Source organism: Nyctereutes procyonoides, unplaced genomic scaffold (genome assembly GCF_905146905.1).
Source record: "Nyctereutes procyonoides isolate TBG_1078 unplaced genomic scaffold, NYPRO_anot_genome, whole genome shotgun sequence".
Lineage (NCBI taxonomy): Eukaryota > Metazoa > Chordata > Mammalia > Carnivora > Canidae > Nyctereutes > Nyctereutes procyonoides.
Window position 1 is genome coordinate 15,474,841 of NW_026575140.1, and position 21,508 is coordinate 15,496,348.

Genomic DNA, 21,508 nt, shown 5'->3' on the forward strand with positions numbered 1-21,508 from the left:
GGCCTTGTTGAATGCCCTTGGCTTCTCTGATTTGACCTTTTGGGAGCTCTTTAAGGGCCATCTCATGTTCTCAAGCTTGTCCTCTACCCATGCCTGGAAGGATTCTCTCTACCCCTCAGCTTTTGGACTGTCATCCTTGCACAGGGGCCTTGCCAATCTTCTCTGTATCGCTCCAATTTTAGTATATGTGCTGCCGAAGCAAGCACTTGGATTGTCACTTAATCTACCAGAATGCCCTGGTAAAAGCTTTGGTTCCCTTTCAGCCTTGGTCTTGCCAAGTCCAATTTCAATCCCTGGTAACATGTGCATATTTCACTGAGGGATGTGAAGATCTCCACTGAGGCTCCAGACATTGCAGGAAAATTGAAAATCACTGCTCTCTCAGCAAAACCCCATAGCACATGCATATTATTCCTTATTGAGAAAAGGTGGTTGAAGGAAGTAGGGGAAAAAAAAACCCACTTATTTTGGACTCATTAGGTCTCACTCCATGTGGGTGTAGCCAGTCTTTTAATACTCTAGGCTGTTAAATCATCATGTGTAAAAGAAAAAAAAAAGCATTAAGTGCCTTGTCATCAGGGCTGTTGGAAGTGATAGAGACAATAAAGAGTGACCTCTGGACTCCCAACCAAGAGGGCACTGAGAAATCACTGGTACCATCATACATCCATTCCAGGGCCACCACTGCATAGATTCCTGTCTAGTGGATCTTTTTCTCTAAAACTCTGTGCCCACAGCTACCTCTCTAAAACCCTCCCTTCACTCAATCTAGTTTTTGTGTTCACCCCACTGCTCGAGTCTGTTGCTTCTCAAAGTGTGGTCCTTGGGCAAGCAGCATGGTCCTCACTCCAGAGCTTATATGAAATACAGAATCTCAGGCCCTTCTTTAGACCTGGTGAATCAGAATCTACAGTGAAACAAGATCCCTGGTGATTCTTGGGAAGTCTGGGAAGCACTGCTCTACTTTATTTTTCTCCAGTAAATCCCATCTGTAAGTTCTGTCCCATCATGCATGTTACCTGGTATATTAGATTCCTGTTGCTGGTGTAACATATTAGCACCAATGGAATGGTTTTAAAACCCACACATTTATTCTCTTGAACTTCTGGAGGCCAGAAGTCCACAAGCAGATTCCTGGACTTAAAGCAAAGCGTTGGCAGCACCATGCTCCTACCAGAAGCTCCTGGGAAGAATCTGTTCCATTAACCTTTCCAGCTTCTAGAACCACATTCATTGGCTTGTGGCTCCCATCTTCAAAACCAACAGGTAGCATCTTACTTCAGCCTTCACATGGCCTTGTGTCTTTCTTTTGCTTCCTCTTTTTAAGGACTCTTTTGGGTCCAAACAGATAATCCAAGATAATCTCTATATATGAAGATCCTTAGCTTAATCACATCTGCAAAGTTCCTTTTGTCACATAAAGTAACATTCAAGGTTCTAGGGGGAGGACATGGATATTTGGGGTGGGGCATTATACAGTTTACCATGCCTGGGGCTCTAATTTGGCACTTAGTAGGTCTCTCATAGAAGTTGGTTGGCTCCGCTATCATTTAGTGGATGTCACAATTAGTACATGCCAACCTGGACATGCCTTCATAGAGACACGCAACTAAATAAATTGGCTATAATTGATCTTAATCAAATATTAATGAACATATCCCTCAGGTTCATGTGTTTTCAATGGAAGAAGTAATTAACCTTCAAGGCATCACAAAAGAGGTGAACGAAGTCCTGATAAATGAATAGAAACTCAGCAGGTGACTGAGACAGGGAGAGACGCTTCAAGCAGAGGGGAAGGCATGTGATTAAGTGTGAAGACATGAAATAGCAAAGCCCATTCAAGGAGCTATAAGTATAGGGGAAATAAAGCATCAGTGTGAAGCCAGGAAGATCAGAAGATGAAGCAAAGGCAGTCAGTAGGGATCACAGGAGGAAGGGCTTTGAGTGCCTGACCAAGGAGATCAGTGACCATCCTGTAGATAAGCATTAAAGTGCTAAAATCAGGATATTGACAAAATCAGACATTGTTGAAGAAAGGTCATTCTGAAAACTATGTGGAGGCTCTTTTGCAAAAGCTCAGCACAATTAAATTAATGTTCAGCTAATGGTAGGTGTTAGAACAAATATCTGCTCAATGTTTCTTATGCACCATCACACTCGAACTGCCATAGAGAAAGGGACCCAGAATAACAAGATGTTCTGTTCCAAGCAGGTGCCACTCTGATCTGAGCGGGGGCACAGCTGCTCAGTGGTAATCAACATGTGAGTTGCTGCTCAGTCCTTTTTAACTAAAGAGGGGACACCAGGTATTAAATGGCAAGAACGTTTTTTTGACATAGCGTGCCCAGAAGGCACCCTGATTCCTTCAAGGCAAGCTTGGTCAGTTCTCTGCTCAGTGCTTCTCAGACTCAGAAGATTTGTGCCGGCCATAGTCCTCTGACCTTTTGAATGGACATATCTGATGGTCAGCAGGATTAAGGAGCACTGGCCTAGCCACTTGAGTTGCTCTTTGATAGTGTGAGATTCAGGAACTATCTGGTTCAATGTAGGTAGACAACCATGAATTTTCCTGGCTTGTCTGGTGATGGAGATAACAACGAAGAAGCTGCTGGTAACAATAATCATTCGATCACTTCCTCTGTGCCTAGCACTTGCCTTACCTACATTGCCTCTATTCCTTACAACAGCATCCCTAAAACTTTTGAACGCCACCCACAGTAGAAAATTCATTTTATACCGTAATGCATTATACACATACATACGTGTAAACATTCCGTGAAACTACACACTGTGGGTAATCCATTATGGCATTTTCTATTCAATTTTTTCTATTTCATTTCATTTTGTATTTATATTTATTTATTTACTTACTTATTTAAGATTTTATTTATTTATTCACGAGAGACACAGAGAGAGAGAGAGGCAGAGGCACAGGCAGAGGGAGAAGCAGACTCCATGCAGGGAGCCTGATGTGGGACTTGATCCCTGGACTCCAGGATCAGGCCCTGGACTGAAGGCAGGGGCTAAACCGCTAAGCCACCCCATTTCATTTTTTGGGATGGGATCCCCATTTCATTTTTTAAATGTTGGTCATCATGTCCCAAATTGACTTAGTGATCTGCAGTTCAAGAGTAAAACATGAGTATGGTGGTTCCCCTATCTCCTAGCAAAATAATTGAAGATGGGATGCATTTAGCACCATTGCCCAGGGCAATGCAGATCCCAGTCTGCAGTTCCCATCCTATCATCCTGTGTCCCAAGGCACAGAGCCTCTGCTATTGGGAGAAATGCCTCAGTACAGCAGAGAAGGGATATAACAACAACCACAGCAGTGATATTACAGATATTAATAGCTAACACCTTCTAAGCCCTGTCGATGCAATACCCAGCGTCCTAAGCTTCCTGATTCCAGTGATGGAGAAATAGCACCAGAGAGACAACACTGTGCAATGGAGCATGTACTGAACTGAGCACCCAAAGCCTTGCATTTGCTCCACTCTCAACCCTGACCTCCACCATCTAATTCCAGCCTTGGATTACCTAACTGGATATGGGGACTGATTACTCACTAGATGCCAGCAAAAGCATCAACTAGTTATATTAAGGATCAAAAGTGCGAAAGCCCTTCTTAAATTGTACAAATGTCAGTTCCTTACTTGCTTACTTTTCTTGAAAGGCCCACTTAGCAAAGAAGATGGAAAAATGCAAAGCCCTCAGCTTTGTCCTTTCATCAAAGAAGGTAAATATAAGAGTCATGGTGTTCCTTGCTTCAGGGGAAAAAAAAAAAAAAGCCTGATAGAACAGGGCATTTTGCCAAAAACAAAAAGCAAAACAAAATAAAAAGCCAAAAACAAAACCTTGTTTCCTTCCAAGAAAGGTAATGCAGCCATCATACACCAAGCTGACACTTCAAGTGGGGATCGGTCCCTTCTAGAGACACGGAAGATGTCGGCACTGGCCCTGGAAACCCATGCCCACCATCACGCACCCAGAAAAGACAAGGATGGTGGATACCAAGTGGGCCTGGGAAAGTTTGTCTCTATCCATGAGACTTCTACCCATTCTTAGCTCTTCCAGCAAGGCCTTTGCTCATGAAAACTGGACGACAAAGGGATGGAAGTTGCATGAGAAATCCAGAACCCAGTATCAGAAGGAAGAGCTCTATAGACACTTAAGAAATGGGCCCCAGACGGACACACACCAGAAGCTCTGCTATTGGAGCCAGCTGAGATTGGCACACAGAAGAAGCACTAAGTTAGACCATCCTTCAGGTGTGTCCCTACAGTTCCCTCTCACCTCCAACCTTTGTCTACACTGTTCCTTCCCCTGTGATGTCTGCTCCATGCCACCATCTCATCCAGCTGTGGGCTGTCCTTTCCCTGTCTCTATCTCTCTGTCTGTCTCTCTCTTGTTCCATAGCACTTCTTCTAGTACTTCAACTCAATTCAGTGGAAATACAAGTTCCAAGATCACACCAACACCAAATTCCTTTTTTTTTAAGATTTTATTTATTTATTCATGAGACACACACACACACGCACACACAAACACACACACACACACACACACACACACACAGGCAGAGACACAGGCAGAGGGATAAGCAGGCTCCATGCAGGGAGCCTGACGTGGGACTCCATCCCAGGTCTCTGGGATCAGGCCCTGGGCTGAAGGTGGCGCTAAACCACTGAGCCACCCAGGCTGCCCCCAAATTTCTTAAGAAACATGATTGTATGAAGAAAAGAGTGTGGATTCAAATCCCACTCTGCCTCTTAGCAGCGGTGTAAGCAAATCCTATATACCATTCCACACAAGACCTGATGGGATAAAACCCAGGATTTGGGCCACAGCGCTGTTTTAATCCTGGTTCTAGAACATGGCACATGGCATGCAGTGCATTTGGGCAAGTTGCTAACAACTGTTAAGTCTTAGCATCCATACCTGTAAACTGAAGAAATGATAGTACCTTCTTCCTGGCGTAGCCCTGAGGATCGGCAAGGTACTAGGGTGTGCACATGGCGCCATGGCTGCCTGAGGCTCAACTTCGCCTACTCTGGACCATTGTGAGGATGGAAGGAAAGGCTGTTGTGTGAGGTTCCTAGCACCATCCACGGCAGTGTGAGCAGCTCAGTAGCTGCTCTCCCTGTGGTTGGCTAGGGAAAAGGGACACTTTCATTCATGCCTTCTAGCTCATTTTGGGGAGTTCTCTCCACGCCTAATGATGTGCTTTGGCCATAACAGGCACTTGGTTAGTTTTTGTGAAAAGCAGAACACCACTTGGGGAGCAAGTTAACCAAGATCCAGCCAGCCCAAATCTCCTGAGCCCAAATCTTCCAGGAGCCAGGAAGATGCTATAGGGACTCAAATTGCATCTGGTGAGAAGTGTTCACAAGATGTAAGGGCTGGGTACTACAACTGGAATTTGGCAGGTTAATGCCTCACATCCCCTGAATCTATCCATCCATCCTTCCATCCGTCCATCCATCCCATTCATCCATCAATCCTCCCATCCATCCATCCATACATCCATCCAGTCAGGCAGACAGTAATAAATGAGGCTACTCCTTCCTTTCTCTGAGTTTACTAAACTAAGGAGAACTTTGTATTCAACATTTCCCTCCGAAATATCAACTTGGCCAGATTCAAAGGCCTTCATCTGAGCATTCCAAAAAGCCAGAGTCATGAGGACGGACCACTCTTGCCAGACATTCTGAGAGCAATCAGCAGCACCACCGCTGACACAGCATTTCCTAGGCATACAACTTAATCAGCCCATGGCCCCATGGAAAAACACGGGGCATGAGGCCAGGTTCCTGCACTGTAGCCCAAAATGTTCTCAGTTTGCTGTGCACCTGTGGGTGAGTCATTTTACCTCTCTGAGCGGGCAATGCCGCTCTTGCTTATTTATATATAGATAGGACACCACTATAAGTAGAGCCCCCACACTCTGCTGGGTACTTTGCGTTCATTATCTCGTTTTATCTTTACAATAGCCCTGTGTTGGGATTTGACCCAGAGTTGATCTGACTTCAGATGCCATGTTTTTCAATTTTTCAAAAGCCAGTTGGCTTGTGTATCATCTCCATGATTTTTGCCATAAAAAATGCCATGTGGCGCTCCTACTATTATTTTCAAACTTACATATACTTATTTTAAAGGAAAATATATTTCACTACCGTGGAAGGAAAACCAATATCACTTGAGAAGATCAACTCAAAATGAGGAATAAAACAATGCTATAAAATTCTACCCATTATTAGTGCTTACTAGTATGCATCCAGGGCTCCTCAGAAGACAGATGATACTTTCAAATGGGGAAATCAAGAGAATTTAACGGAGAGATTATTAACAAAGATGCAGAACAAGATTAAGGGAAATTAACCTGGCAAATGACAGGAGCAATGACCCACTAGAGTAGTCTTGATAGATTTAGCAAACAGAAACACAGGATATCCGATTAAATTTGAATTTCAGAAAGCAACAAATAGATTTTTTCTTAGTATAATTATGTCCATGCAATATTTTATGCCCATCTGTACCAAGGTTGTTTTTTGGAAATACATATTTAACTGGACATCCTGCACTTTTCTGGCAACACTGCTCTAGGAGGGAAAGAGTAGGAGAAGTGGTTCTTAAAACACCACAAAGCATGGCATCTGGAGGAGAGCCCATGGGGCAAGGGAAGGAGCTAAGGGAATGAAGATCTGAGCTCTTGCTTCTTCCCCAGGCTTCCAGTCACTTCCTGGTATTTCCCATTATTAGCAGAATCCAGAAACTACTGGGCAAGTGAACCTGTTGACAGTCTTCCAGTGGTTTCTGTGGAGATCAACCTCTCAGGGCACAGAGCAGGGTAGAAAAAGGAGAGGCAAACAGAAGATACCTAGCACAGGTATCTCAATATCTCAAATATCCAGGATATTTGAGTCCCAAATCGAATTCCTTATAGTAAAAAAAAAAAATTAGCAAGGGTTAGTTGCAGAGGTGTTAAATATTTGCTAGCACCCAACCTGATACTTTCTCTTTAACTTAGCCAGAAGGTATGGAAAAAGAAAAAACTTCCTCATGAAGTGAGTGGTGTTATTTAATGTCATGGCCATGTACCACCTACGATTATCTTGTGCATGGCCCACACTTTGGGAAACCGTGTTATAAGGTCAACCACTGCAGGGGCAGGACTAGGGTCAGAGGATTGAGGCACTCACCTAGGATGCATAATTTAAAGCAATACCAAAAATGTAACCAACACTAACAGTAGTCTATTGCGTGATTCCTAGAAATTGTAAAGAGTGCAAGTATCTATGAAAACCGAAACATCAATATTTTAATAAAGACAGGATCTGCCCCTACGTTTGGAGAACTCACCCTAACTTGTGTCCTCCTAATCCAGGGTCTGTAGGTAGTATCGTATTTGGTGGGTATGGTAGTACCAATACTTTTCACATTAGGGAGTACTCTTTAATGCTACAAATTATTAGCATCTTATTTGAAGTTCCCAAAAATCCATGAGGGAGCCAGGAAAATAAAAATCATTCCTGTTTTAGAGTCATAGACAGGTAGTTTTTATCAAAGACCTGGGTTCAAAGCCTGTATCTACCTCTTAGAAGTGTGCAACCAGGGGTGATCTGCAAATTAACCTTCCCAGAGAATTCAGACCTTCACCAGCCTCACTACCCCCTTACTCTCCTTCTGCTACAGAGCCCGTTCAGTACCCTTGAAAGGTCACTTCTAGAACTTTCAGGGGGAGCCCCTCTTGATTGAAGACTCTTCATTTCCTACCAACCTAGTAGCTCTCATTCACTGTAAGAGGCTTTCACTTGTTGACTTATTTCCTTTCTTATCTGTGAAAGGAGAGTAGGGAAGGTTCACAGAGGGACTATACAACCATTTTCTGCTACATGCACAGAGAAGCCAAGAAAAGGAGGAGGGAAAAAGCAAATTTTTAGAGAGAAGCAAAGAGAAAGCACCCCACTGCCCCGAGAGACCTAGAAAATGCCTGGGTTCCAGACGTCTTCCTTGTTCCGGGGCCCCATCCGCCCCTGGCATCCTTCCAAACACCACCAGCTTTTTCTTTAAGCCCATTGTTGAAGGTTTTCTTTTGCTTTTAAGACAGACAGTATTGAAAAAGCAAAAACCACTTCTGCAGCAAGCTAATTAATTCACCTATAGCTCTTGGAGTTTCCATGGCTGCCCTCCTATTCAGAGTGAATTTCCCCCACTCCAAACAAGAGGTAAAATTGAATTATGAGATTCGTAAAATATGCCAAATAAATATTCATCACTGCTTCATCTGCTTATTCAAAATCACTCCTGGATATTTACAGATTTTCTTGTATAGACTCTAAAGCGTATAATACTTTGGATTGCTCTGTACATTCTGAGCTTTGAACAAAGCAACAAAAACACACCAAAATGTAGTTTTCGACTCTCTGAAAGACTCTGATTGCTGCCACCATAAATTTATTGTGGGTTCAGTGCTTTTGAGAAATACGACTCTTTGAAGAAAATGGCCTGGGGATTTGCGGATCAGACATGGGGTACAAATTCTAGTTCTGTCACTTATTTGCTGTGTGGTCTTGGGCAAGAAACTTAGTCTCTCTGGATCTTATAAATTTGAAATCTATAAAGTGGGAATAATCTTCTGGGAGTTCTAGAAGAATCAATTAAGATGTTATATATATGAAGGGGCACTGAAGTTAGCTCTAACATACAGGGTGCAAGAACATCACATTTGTTTCTCTAAATAAAATGTAGCCTAACAGCCTTTTGCATCTCAGCTACAAACAAGTATTTACTTGTTTGTAGAATCAACATAGAAAAAAATCTATGCTGATTACCCATCCCACTAGGATGGCAGAAAGTACAGCAATGGAACTCTAGGGCCAACTTGTGAAGGCGCTGAGGGTCTTTCCAAGAGCAGAGCATTCATTCAGGAACCTCCTGGGCCTCATCAGTATGGTCCTATTGCTTCCAAGCACAGTATGAGTGCAAGAGCTCTGGCGAGGCAGAGGGTCCTGGTAGCTGGAGCTCAGCCCCCTCTGAGCTTCCTCCTCACAGCTACTTTCCCCGGGGATCAGGGATCGGTCACCTCTCTCCTGTGCTGGGAGGGGGTAGAGTGGGGGTCCAGATCACTCATGGAATGGGCAGTCCTCCCTCAGTCCTAGAAAAGAGTCTCAACACCTGCCTATGACCTGGCTGCTTCTGCCTCCCTAACCTCCTAACCCTGGAATCTTCTCTTTCCTCAGAGACATTTTGACTCTATGCGAACGTGCAGGCCAGAGGTGATAGACTCACAGCCCACAGATGTGTTTTAGTCTATTTTACAAATTAAATTTGTTGATATTTTAGAATGGGGTGAGAATCAACTTTGGTACATGCACACAATGGATTACTGAGCAGCTGTAAAGAGAAATAGTAATGATCTCCATGAACGGATTATAGAGTGACTTCCAGGAGAGATTGTTAAGTGAAAAAAAGGAAAGATCCAAAAGGCGCATACAGAATGTGTTAGAAGAGACAAAAAGAAAACAAACATGTATGCACTAATCTTTTCCAAAAAGACAACAAAGATAAGCCCCAAAACAATGAACTTGGTTACCTACAGGGCTCAGATAGGAGGAACAGGGCGGGAAGAGATGCAGAAGGGAGTCAACTTCCCTAAGCATACCTTTTTTTTTGTATAGTTTTGACTTTTGGAAGGATGTTAATGCTGCACATATTCAAAAAATAAAGTGAAATCCACAAGGATGACCAGGAAGGAGTGGTCCGATGTTACGCAACCTAGTGTCAGTCAGCTGCTTACACATCCGCCAAACAGTAACAGTCCTTCATCTTGGGTTTGAGTTAGACCATCCAGCCTTACCAACCCTAGGGCCAATGGCTTCCCTATGTCATCATTTTAGCACCAAATCTCCAGCAAGTGAACAGGGATGAGACCTTCCAACTCTAAGCATCTGAGGTCACACTTTAGCACTACTTATTTTACAGTTAGAAGATTAAAAGTATTTTCTTCCTTTTTAAATTCTCCCTATCTCTTCCATCCACTGCCCTTGTGTCTCTAGTCCTTTATCTCTCCCCACTTTCCTGTGAAGGGGGGTCCCACTTCTTTTTTCCTTCCTTCCCTCTCTCCCACCCTCCCTCCCTTCTTCCCTTCCTTTCTTTTTTTCTGGGTGAGCTCACTGGGAATGAAGATGCATGTTCCTCTTGGACCCTGCAGGTGAAGCATCTTCAGTGTAGCTGGGCCCTCTCTGCTGCCACCTGTAACCTGCCCTCTGTGCTGTCCCAGAGGACTTTACTTCTCCCCCCACCTTGTGTCCTTTTACCAAATACCATCTGTTTGCCGAGGCTTGGTACATTGTCTGTCCCAGGGGAAGGGCGAGGAAGGAAGTAATTCCACCTCAAGGGTAAATATTTTGGGATGTTTAAAAATCTGATAGACTAAATTCTTGCCTTCCCCCCAACCCTAGAAAAGGATCTTGAAGCCAGACAGAACTTTGGGAAATGAAAAACATAGGTGAAAGAGTCCTTCAGAAGATCCTTTGGGACTTGGTGACAGATGGTGTGATGAACTATATGGGTTTTGGAACCAGTCAACCTGGGTTGTACCCAGTTTTTCCATTCTCTGGTGTGTGTATCTCAGTTTCTTATAAATGACAGTAAAACTAAGATAAATCTACTTTCTACTCCATAAATTATTGAGTCAATTAATGAGACTATATATATATATATATATATATATATATATATATATATATATATATAAAGATCATACACCATACAGCTATTCATTTACTTATACAAAATTACTTCTTCTTCCCATCAGTAGAGCTGGAAGGGAAGATGTATGCCAGATTTTTTTTTTCTTAAAACAAAGTCATTTAAAAGTATTCAGTATGAAAGCAATATATGCTAATTGTAGAAACATTATAAAGTACAGATACGCACAAAGAATAAAAATTGCAGGATATTCATAAAATAATCAAGCACAGATAATCACCATGAAGACCTCCCTTGATCCTTGCTGATCATCTGAACATTAAATACACAAGCATATATGTAGGTATCGCTTATCTGAGTGCTTTTTCAACCTGCTTAAAATACTCTACCATTGGTGATATTTTCAAAGAGCTCATGATTTTTAATTTTATGGATATGAAAAACAAATCTCTTATTCTCACTTCTGTTGTAGAAGTTAAGATTTCCAGACTCAGAGTATTATAATTAATGCCACAGTGAGAAATGCTTAGAGAGGAGATATTTGCATACGTCTTTAATAATTTCCTTAATATATGTTTCTAAAAAGGAATTGCTGAGTCAAAATTTATATCTTCCAGAGCCTTTTGTTTCACATGCACAAATTCTCTTCTCAAATGTTTGTACCACTTTTCACCTCCAAAAACACCCATGTGGATCCTCTGCTCTATGCCTGTAGTCACGCTGGACTGTAGCATTCAAAGACACACAACGACACGCTCGTCACATGCTTTTCAAATTTCCTGGCAAGAGAAAGGAGCTCAGCATTCAAATTTGTATTTATTTGAGCTTATTTTTTCAGATGCGACTTGCTTACCAACTGGAACATTCTTAAATAAATCACTGTCCTATCCAGATTGTGTGTCTTGGGACTTTTCCATGAATACGGATGGTCTTCTCACTTGAACTGTGTCTATCTGAAAATGACTTTCACTTCTGAGCATATGCCTTTCCATGAAATCCCAAGTTAATACCCAAAAATACAGATGGAAAACTCTTGAATAGATTATACAGCCCATCTGTTTCCAATACTCTTCTTCTGGGAATAATTTTATTTTTTACATAATCATAGAAAAGTTGGCAAAGCAAATTTACCTGGGACCCTAGAATTTTTTATTAAAAATAATAAAAGCTTCATTTCCCCCCAAAGAAGCTCTGGTGTGTTTACTGAAGTCAGCAAGAACTCCTGTTCAAGAGGTCTTGTTTGGGAGATTTTCTTTGTGTTTTATTTCCAGAGAAATATTTTATTTTCCAGACTGGAAAGCCATATCACCTTTGAATGTCCCACTAGTATTTTTTTCTGTAGAACATTTGGTTTTCTTATAAATACTTTGGTTTTATACCCATGTGTTCTTTCTTCAAACCACAACTGCGGTTCCCTACCCTTCAAAATATCTTTTCCCATACCAAGTGGAATTCTTTTCTGCTCTGTTCTAAAAATTTCACTTCTCTTCTGGCTCCTGCCTGAAGATTCATTGCCCCGATCTATTTGTGTTCAAGAGCTGGAGACCTAACAGAAACTGTTTCCTTCTCTCCTTTGCCACCTCCTTACCTTCTTTAAGGACACATTCAATGCCTACTTTTGTCCCCAAAGAAATAAACAAGACATAACCCTGGCCTTCCAGAATGAGATGTCATAACAGGCATGCAGTGATAAGACTACATTGTGCTTGCCTACTCAGAGCACTTCCCATTTCCTTATCTGGGGAACTTCAAAACTTTTTTTTTTTATTTTGACTCCTTTATACTCTTTTGGGACTTTTTCAGAGGATTATCACCAGCCAACCAAGCTTTCCTTTGCCTCTTTCATGGTGACATACTAAAGATAAAAGAAAAGGGAAAGATCAGGGCACCTAGATGGCTCAGTGGTTGAGCATCTGCCTTTGGCTCAGGTCATGATCCTGGGGTCATGGGATCGAGTCCCCTATCGGGCTCCCAGTAGGGAGCCAGCTTCTCCCTCTGCCTGTGTCTCTGTCTGTCTCTCTGTGTCTCTCATGAATAAATAATAAATTCTTAAAAAAAAAAAGGGAAGAAAAGACAAAGAGCCTAATGGACATTGGTCAACTTTTTTGACTACTCAGGTTCATCTGAACCTCCTTCTTAGGCATGCCCCACCTTGAACCTTGGAAATAGACAAAACCTGAATCCCAATTTAGGACCTGATGATACAACGTGTTTGCTTTGCCAGCCTCCCCCATGGTTAAGATGCAGGATTGTAGTCCAAGTGCTACTGATCAGATTCATGCCCAACCTGGTCTCTGCTTAGAGAACTGACTCTGAGGATGGGTGCCTGGAGCAGGGGCAGCGATGTCAAGGTTTTAGTGGAAACAGAGTGATGGAACAGCAGTGGTACCCACCCAATGCCTGCTGTTGGTGGTGGGGGCACAAAGGGGTCCCATGTTTACCAGATATGGTGAGAGCCATGTCCTTACCAGACAGCTCCTGTGGCATAATTTCAGCTGGGGTCCTGTCCACTTTCCAACTTCTGTTGTTCTAGCAGGTTTCCAGAGCCTGGACTCCGCCAATCCTCCCACAGATCCCCCAAGTGACCCAACATCCCTCCAATTAATTCCCATCCTCTGTATGTTAGATCAGACAGTTTCAAGTAAGGACCTGGCCTGAAAAATGATGCACCATGTCACATGAAGACCAAATGACCTCCTAACTGCTGGATTGACTTTATGCAGCAGCTGGGATACAGAAAAGTAGCGGGAAATCTAATTATCACAGGATATTACTGGAACTCTGGATTCAGTAGACCCTGCCCCTTGATAATTAGCGCCCTATTTACCTTGCAAAACTTGATTTTGTTTGACCAAACAATACCACCTATCACATCAAGTTACCATTGTAATTTTGACTTGTATTCCTTTTTACTGCTTAAAAGTGTAATATGTAAAAATAAATAAATACATTAAAAATAAATAAAATAAAAAAAATGTAGCTTGTAAGCATGTCTTGCCTTTTTGAATCATTTATAAGGGCTCTAAGTTTAAGGATATCACAGTTGGCTTGTATTTCTATAAGTAGTGTGATGGTAATAATAGCTTAAATCAATATGCTACAGCAGGTGCCAGCGCTGCCCTACCCGTATCCCTTAACACTCACCTCTGCACCCCTAAAGCTGCTGGCTATGAACACCTGCTCTTCTCTGCCTGAGGGCTTTTGCTTTGGGAACCAGCTTGGCCTGAAAGCAGGGCAAACCAGAAGTTCTGAAAAGTTAATGCTCCTGAAAGCAGCCCTCAGCAAATCGTACAAGGGAAATTCCTGGTGCATAAATACCTCAGCTTCATCGGTGCCCATTTGGAATAACCCAAAGGCATGTGTTCCACTGTCTTCCATAATTCCCCAGTGGGGATGAGCACTGGGTGCAACTTGCTTGAAAATGCACCCTTCTCCTGTTTCCTTCCAATCCTCATCTATTCCTCGCTCCAGTACCACCACTTCCTGGGATCCTCTCCCAACTGTTGGAATGCACATCCTAGCCTCCGGGTCTGCTTGACAGGGAACCCTAGCTAAGATAGCTGTGCGTCATCAACACTGTACGTTTACCTGGTGTCATGTGTGTGAAGGGCTGCCAGAGATTGCAGGAACTCACTCACACATGTATCATACAATTACACTGATTTGCCAGCCCGGTAAGCAGAGGGTACAGGAAGTCACCAGAAGAGTGATTACTGCCCAGAGAAGGGGCAGAGCTAGCACATTTGGCAGTTTCTCTGGGCCCCAGACCTAACAGGGGCACAGCTGCCGAGAACGCTGTGCACCCAGCATGGGGTTTTGCTTTGCTACTGCTGTTGTATCTTCACACTTGTATTACCAGAAGATCTTGCCCAAACAATCTACACACCACTGTTAAAGCAAACATTGTAAACGCCTAGCTTCCCTGAACGTTCCTGAATGTGGCTCGGCATCACCAAAGGTCACAACCTCCTCTTGCAGGGTTGGAGGTGGGGGTGGGGGGAGAATCTGGTCAGTGCCCAGGATCCCTAAACAACATCCCCACCTGTACCTCTCCAGCATCACAGAAAGCCTTTTCTCCAGAGTGCTTTACCCCATGTGGGAAACCCCACAGCACGTGGTGGAGAGGAGGAATGAGTAGTGGGTGGTTCACTGCCTGGGGGGACGGACTCAGAGTTCACATCAGCAGTAACACACTCGGTGTAATGTCACATTAGCTCCATTTACTCTGTCCCATTCCCCTTCCATAACTGCTTATCCGGGTCAAAGCATCGACCCCCCCCCCCCCCACTCCATGCGCCTCATCCTGCAGCCTGCCTCAATTCTGCTGTAGGTGTGATTGAATACAATCATACTGATAAGACAAAAGAGGGGCACCTGGGTAGCTCAGTAGGTTTAGCGTCTGCCTTTGGTTCAGGTCATAATTCCAGGGTCCTGACCCTGCATCCAGTTCCCTGCTCAAAGGAAGCCTGTTTCTCCTTCTCCCTCTGCCTGCTGTTCCCACTGCTTGTACACGTGCGCGCTCTCTTTCTCTGTCAAATAAAATAAAATCGTAAAAAAAAAAAAAAAGATAAAACAACACACACACACACACACACTTACCCAAACTTTGTTCGTGATAATCAACTGGATGAACAGGTTCATGCGATGCCAAGACTCAAATTCAATATCTAAGAGATGGTCCTAGTTGGAAAGGCAGGGGTATCTTAAATTAAAGCATGTCCTTTGATTCTTCCCCCCTCAATAAAATATGAACTGTGTCTAAAACAAAACTACCCAAGACGATTTAGCAGCCCTCTAAGATCAGCTTCAAATTTATTCAAGTGTCTGGAGTGAGACCTGCATGAAACAGGCTTCTGAACTCTTCCAAAGGACAAACAGTATCCCAGGTTGGACACATTCCCCTGGTGTGTGCTGTCATTTCAGGAGCTATCATTTCTGATCAATGTCGTTTCTGCAGAGACAGCCCTGGTGCCAGGCCACTGCCAACATTGACGACTGATGTGACCTCAGCCCCTGGGCTGGAAAGTCCCTTGAGCATCAATTAGTGCAAGTGTCTCCTTTTACCAACTGGAACAAGGACATTTCCAAAGTCACACAGGCAGCAAGTCAAAACCACGGGCCTCCTTGCTCACAGGATCTAAGGACCCATGGCTTCCAGCAGGATCTTTCGACTTTGACACTGTAACATCTGGGGCTGGAGATCTCTTTGTTGTGGGCATTCTCCTGTGCCTTGCAGGCTGGTTAATGGCATCCCTTCCCTCTACCTACTAGATGTCTACAGCACGAGTTGTGACAACAGAAACTGTCTGTAGACATTGTCAAATATCTCCAGAGAGGCAAAGTCACCCCCGGCTGAGAACTACTGACTTTGGGCAAAAATTGCAAACTGGTACCATGTGGGCTAAGTTTGGCTCAGCTATGTTTTGTTCCTTATACATAACATTGGTTAGATTTTTTTAAAGTTTGGAGATTTCACCTAAAAATCCAGACTTCTGGCTTCTCTTGAACATTCGGGAGACCTGGCATACATTCTGTGAGCACGCATTCTCCCATGGCCATGAGGGATCGAAATCGAATTGATTCCAGTCTCTTTAGAATGGCTGTCTACCCTCCTGTGTATCACTGTCCCCACTGCCCTCTCATGTGCCCCACACACAGACATGTGATTAGGTTCACCATCTTCTTGGGCACCAATTAATATTTAAGTCTTCTCAAAACTGTTTGTAGTTTCATTTTTTCTCAAGCAAGCCTCTCAGCTCACTGAGGGTAGATCATGTCATTTCCTCCTTTTGATTCCCCAATAGGGCCTAACCCTGAGCAGACATTCAGGAAAAGTTTTCCATTGATTTGTCCAGAGCAATATCTCCCGAAAGATACCCTGCAGAATGCTAGTTGTGGACCTCAAGGAAAAGGGGCTAGAAGTTGAGCAAGTTTGGGTGAGGCTGTCTTCTGTACTCTAAACTACTGTTTTATTGAATGTACTTTGGCAAAGGTTATATCAGAACTCTAAAACTTTCAAAGTAAACACAGTTGTTAAGATACTAAGTGCAAAAAAAAAAAAAAGATACTAAGTGCTATGACAAAGGCAATTACAGAGTATTATCATGGAGTGATTTTTCCAAGCATTGATATTTATCTGGGTTACTTCTTTTTTTTCCCATGCAAACTGGTAAAGTAGGTGTGATCAATATCCACATCTTACAGATTAAAAAATAAAGCAACAGAAAGATTAAGGAATTAGCCCATGGTTACATAGCTTAGGAACAGTTCAAGCCAGGGTTGGAAAACAGCCTGCCCAACCCCAGTTTCTATGCATTTATCCTGTATCTTCATTGTCCTGCCTCTCCGGGGCATTGTGCCATGCTGTTGATACGTTTGTCTCCCTCTCAAGACATGCACCAGACCTTAGTCATGAAGGAAGCAGAAAGGGAATTATTGTCCATTCACCTACTGTTATGTGTGGGGAACAATACTTGGAAGAGTTTGGCATGGTGTCTTATGCAGTTTTTCACACTATGCCTGAAAATGAGGTCTTCTAGTTCTTATTTAATTTGGGCAACTCTCTTAACCTATTGGAGCCCAAAAGCCACATAGCTAGTAAGTGGAAAGCTGGGATCTAAACAAGTTCTGGAAATGTTATATGCTCCTTCCACCTTGCTTATTGCATGGCAGGAATACAAAAACTAGGCGGGTGGAGGGATGGATAAACAGATGAATGGGTCGATGGATGATGGATGGATGGATGGATGGATGGATGGATGGATAAATAGATGAATGCGTGGGTAGACGGGTGGATGGATGATGAATGAACATTATTTCTTGCCCACTTAGTTTGGGTAAAGCACCCCATAAACTTTGTAAAGAGGAGGGGCATACTAAAAGGGATAGGGTAGGATGCCTGCCCCTGAAAATTTTTTCTCCTGGGGTTGGAGTCTTTTAATCTCAGAACAGGAAAGGCAAAATGTGCTTTTCTCATACTGAGCATTTTCAATTTACATTGAGGTCTTGTAGCTTCACACAGTCATTACTCTGAGAAAGACCCAACCAACTGGATATGGGCCAGTAAAACAACAAAGGAAACAAAACTTTCAGGGAAATAAACTCTTAGTCCCAAAACATCAGGGAAATAAGAGGCTGAGTTAGCTGGAGGGTTACTTCATCCTGATTTATAGTATGATGCTCTCGGTTTATAAGAAAAATGGTGACCATGGGTGGGGGAGGGAATGCTCCTCCTTCCTGGTTTCTCTTGGACTCCATCTGAGGAGTGAATGCTTTGTTTACTTCTGAACCTGAATTTCACATCCTCCTCCCTTTACCATTATTCACCGTGATCTATAGCAAAGTACTTTGGGGAAAACACAGCTCTCTGCAACATTTTAAAGAGGCAGACAGCATCATTGTACTGATGATTCATGAAGGAAATCAAACAGCCTCAAACTAGGGGGAAAACCCTAGATAATAATCAGAGGAAAGGGTAAAAGAAACCACTTAGAAATTACCTTTTAGCATGAACAGTGCTCAAAAACATAAACTACTTGATTTAAATTCCTTACTCAGTCCTTGGTGATATATTCTCCTTACTTAGCCATCCATGTTTACCAAATGATACTAAACAATTGATAAGATCATCTCTCTATGGATAAAAGGGTAAGAATAGGTGAAATAGGTTTCTATTTCTATTCATACATAATCATGCTCACAAAGTGGTAAAAACAATTTTCAGTGACCTATGACTGGTATCTTTTGGTTATGGAATGAGAATTGGATTCTCTTGTTAACTTCCTTTATAAAATTACAGTTTCTATGAAGAGAAATTCATATGAAGAATTCTTATTAAGAGAAGATTCCAAGAGGGTGGAAAACTCTCTTAAAGGAATTGATGAGAGAGCAGTGCTGGGTCACAGGGGTTGAGATCCTTGGGTAGCATTGTGCTTTTGGGAGGCCTGGGAAGGACTGGCCTCCATCCTCCACACATTCTCCATTCTCTTCCAGTGGCATCTCCATACCCTGCTATACCTTCCAGTGTTTTCTCTCGTCTTTCCCATCACTTGAATAACCCTGACTTTTACCTAGGACAATGTCACGTAAGAAAAAACTATTATTTCCTAATTTCCTTTTCAACAGGATGTGGTTGTGTGACTAGCTCTGGCCAAAAAGAGAGAATAGATGGACGTAGAGGACTTCTGAAGTCTCCTTAAAAAGAAGCATGTGGGTCTTTCTCCTCCCTTCCATTCATTTCTATCCTGTTACCCAGACCATGGATGTGAGGACTTTAACTTGAACCATGAGACTGAGGGCTGATCCTCATCTAGTTGAGGTACAGAGCTGGAAGGAACATTGATCCTTGGTGACTGACCTCGTAGAGACTCCATACTATCCTTATGTATGCTTATCTTCTTTAAGCCACTTCTTACTTTGTTGTTGTTGTTATGCATAGCTGAATCTACTACTTTATCATCACTTTCATAGGGAAGCCTTCTTTGACCCTCTAGGCAGCATCTTATACTTCTTCTTTATAGTGCTTATCAGGCTGGGAAATGTTTTAATTACTTATTTAATATTTTGGCTTAATATTTGTAGCAGAGACTCTCAATGCTCTACCCACACCCTCTTGGAACTCCATGTGGGATGGTCGAGCAGCATTACACTGAAGCATGTGCAACATTTTCAGGATAGCTTGGTCTAGCCTTTGACTCTAAAACAGCCACTGCACAGGACAGACCAGAGGGGCAGATGGTTAGCGCCACCCCCCAACAGCCCTAGACCAAGGACTGACAGGAGTTGGTAGACACTCCATCTACTTGCCTCCTGATCAGAATGCCTCTGAAATATGTTCTACACCGTCATCTAGAATTCTCCAACAGGATTTCACCTGAGCCAATGACAGTGATAACCTGCTGGATAATGTATCTTGTATCGACTTCTTTCTCTTTTTGGTCTCATTTCCGCAGACCCCTGTTTCCTGGAATCACCACTCAAATAAGTCATTTGCATTCAGAAATTTGAATGAAGAAAGGTTTGCTTCTGGGGAACCCAACCTCAACCAATATGTGTCACCCTGGGAGGAATGCTACTCCTTTAGAACCAGGAATATGTTTTTCTTATTCACCATTCTATCTGCAGTATTAGCAGTAGCCCAAGGCCAGCACTCAAAAGGTGATGAATAAATGTCAGTTCACTTTTTTCTCCCCTCTTACACATCTAGAGTTATCCACCTATGACTGGTCCTATGAGATATAATTAGGAAGCGTACTCTACCACATTCAGGATGGGCTGCACACCTATCCAGTACTTCTCTGAAAATAATGCTATGCCCATGGCAATCATGCTCCATTATCTGTTAAATTACATCAACACAAACTATAGGAAATTACGGCACATGTTCTTTCATATGAGCCCTTAGATTTTACAAAGGGTTTTCAATGGCCAGAATCTCCTACCTTTCTTTGCTATTGACCTTCTAAATTTGTCTTCCTTCCTCTTGACCCATTCTATGGCATTTTGAAACTGTAACAGCATATAAAACTACAGACATTACAGCATAGTGGGTAAGTATCCACCTTTTAGACTCAAATGGCTCCCACTTTAAATCCTGTCACTGCCACAGACTAAGTTGGTGGCCTTGGAAAAGTTATTCAGTTTCTACTAAATTTTTTTCCCATATAAGATAGGGATAATAGTACCTATGGCACAGGATTGCTTTGTAGATTAAATAATATAACATATGCATAATAAATGACCCTACTTGTATTGAGGAAACTACAAGAGAATATTATTATTATTATTATTATTATTATTATTTGAGAATATTATTTTTTAAACTTTTTAAGAGAGAGAGACTGGGCAGGGGCAAAAGAGGATGGAGGGATCCAAAGCGGGCTACACGCCCAGCATGGAGCCTGATGTGGGGCTCGATCCTACAACCCCGGGATCATAACCTGAGCTGTAATCAAGAGTCAATGCCTAACCAACTGAGCCATCCAGGCGCCACAAGAGAATAAATATTATTATTTTGTAAAGATTTAAATTTTTCATGAGAGACACACAGAGAGAGGCAGAGACATAGGCAGAGGGAGAAGAGGCTTCCTGTGGGGAGCCCCATGCAGTACTCGATCCCAGGATCCCAGGATCACGCCCTGAGCCAAAGGCAGATGCTCAGCCACTTGGGCCACCCAGGTGTCCTGAGAATAAATATTATTAAAGGATATAGCTGAAGACATTTCTCCTTGCTCCAGGTAACATATTTCTCCAGAAAGTTACTGAACCATTTCAAGTTATTTAGAAAACCACTCCTAAAATTGTACTAAGACTGCTTCCCATATATTCTTACTCAAAGAGCTCACCTCTGTTAGCCACTCCCTCAGATGGTCAGTATTTTGAGGGATTCCTAAATTCGACTCTCTGCACTGCTCACAAAGGCACACCCAGCTGTTCCCAGGCTATAAACAAGTCCATAGAGCTGAGCTGTAATACTGTGTCCCACCAGAAGTGGCTGCTGCTTGACATCGCCCTACAACTATTTCCCAATTGAAGTTCTAAGTGAGTGAATGCCCAAGAAAGCAATTTTACAAATTGAAAATAGATTTATTGTGTTTATTTGGAGAGGTGCCTTGCAGCATGACTCTTGCCATCAGAGGGGGGCAGATTTGGGAATATTTAACAATCCAAATAGTGGAAAATAGGACTCAGAGGAAGGTTTTTGTCCCCCAGCAGCACAGACTGCGGTACGCTTCCTCTTGGTTGTTGTGACAATCAGCTGCATACCAATTATAATCTGGGGTTTGTAAACAGCTAG

The 21,508-nt window shown here is 42.7% G+C and overlaps 1 non-coding gene across 1 annotated transcript; it reads right to left on the minus strand.

Annotated features, from left to right (window-relative positions):
* Positions 1 to 97: 97 nt before the first annotated feature.
* On the minus strand, positions 98 to 206 carry LOC129498031 (U6 spliceosomal RNA). The gene has a single exon (XR_008662065.1). It is a non-coding gene; the product is annotated as a U6 spliceosomal RNA (small nuclear RNA).
* Between the last annotated feature and the right edge of the window lie 21,302 nt (positions 207 to 21,508).